The sequence below is a fragment of the Oryzias melastigma genome, unplaced genomic scaffold (genome assembly GCF_002922805.2).
Source record: "Oryzias melastigma strain HK-1 unplaced genomic scaffold, ASM292280v2 sc06050, whole genome shotgun sequence".
In the NCBI taxonomy this organism is placed as follows: Eukaryota; Metazoa; Chordata; class Actinopteri; order Beloniformes; family Adrianichthyidae; genus Oryzias; species Oryzias melastigma.
This window is the reverse complement of record NW_023422614.1, coordinates 1-1389: the sequence shown is the minus strand read 5'-3', so window position 1 is coordinate 1389 and position 1389 is coordinate 1. Positions and strand designations below refer to the sequence as shown.

Here is a 1389-nt window from a genome sequence, read left to right as displayed (position 1 = left end):
GTCTTTATTTTTACCCTTGCAGGACACCGTAGCAAGGAAGTGAGTGGTTCGCCTGAGAGCTGTGTGATCTAATATACATTCGCGGCAATCTCAATAAACGGCTGTGTTTACGTTCCATCCGGTGTGATCCTTGACTCACACAAACGTACTCGGATTTGGGAGAAATCCACACTCTGTTCTGTATTTTAGTTTCAGTTCTGTGTCTGTGTGGTTTAAAATGAATGTCTGCACTGAATATTGTTGTTTTGAAAGCTCTGAAAGTTGCAGTGATTTCTTTCTTTTCTGGAAGTGGATCGATGTTCAGCTAATCTTGTTCCAATGAAGGATATTCATCAAACTCCTCCACAAGAGTTGCTGTTGAAGAAGCGCTGCTGATCCCAGAGGTAACATCAGAGAATCTGGTACATTGTTTCAGCCATTCAGAAACATTTCTGTGTCCTCTTCGAAGTCCTGAGACGCTCCCATATTCAGATGTAGCATCTCCACTCACTGAAAAAGATAAATGCTGTCAAAAACTGCAGAGCTCATTCTCAATTCATTTATTTAACAAGATTAAACTCACTTTCAGGAATATAAAAATCATCCATGCTTCGTGCCACCTTCACAGGTTGTATTCCTGTTTTATCTGGTTCATTCGCTAAAGCTCTCATCATTCTGTCAATCAGCATCTGTTCTCTCTTCTTCCACTCCTCTCTCAGCAATGGCTGTTTCATTAGCTGGGGTAAAAAACTTGGCATATTTTGTTTGTCGTCATGTGAGAAACATCCCCTGTTTCGTGTTGAGATGTCAATAACTTTTTGGAGCAGATCTTTAACTGGAATATTAGAATAATCACAGCAGAAAACATGATATCTGTTATCACACTTTACCAACAACTCCTGAAGAGCTTTTCCTTCTCTGACAATGTGATCCTCTATTGAGTGTTTACTGAGCCATTGTCCCCATGTGAACAGAACCATGCAGTGTGCCCACACTTTCTCAGTGAAGGGCTTCAGGACCTTAACAAATTCTCTGAGATCTTTTTCAGTGAATGATTTACAAACAGGAACAACCAGGAGAAAAGCGTGAGGCCCCGGATCACACATGGAAACACTACGATGAACTTCATGTTTGAGCCAGTCAGGAGCTTTTGTGTCTTTGTACCAGCCTGGAGCCTTAACAACTGAGACTTTAACTCCATCAAAATCTCCTTGATGTTTCACAGAAACTCTTTGATCTTCATTGTCCTGCCCAGACAAATACAATTAAGATTTGAACAACTTTGGATTTATTAAAGCTTTAAAAATTAAACCACCGAATACCTTCTTAATGTAAGCTGTGTAAAATCCTTCTTCAAAATTTTCTATGAACAGAATCTGATTTCCTGCAGTACTTTTTCCTGATCCTTTC

At 39.8% G+C, this 1389-nt stretch overlaps 1 long non-coding RNA gene across 1 annotated transcript; it reads right to left on the bottom strand.

Moving 5' to 3' along the window:
* Positions 1–1040: 1040 nt before the first annotated feature.
* LOC118598589 lies at positions 1041–1369 on the bottom strand. Its single transcript, XR_004947633.1, has 2 exons — positions 1302–1369; positions 1041–1226 (listed from the first exon to the last, which is right to left on the bottom strand). It is a non-coding gene; the product is annotated as an uncharacterized LOC118598589 (long non-coding RNA).
* Positions 1370–1389: the final 20 nt, after the last annotated feature.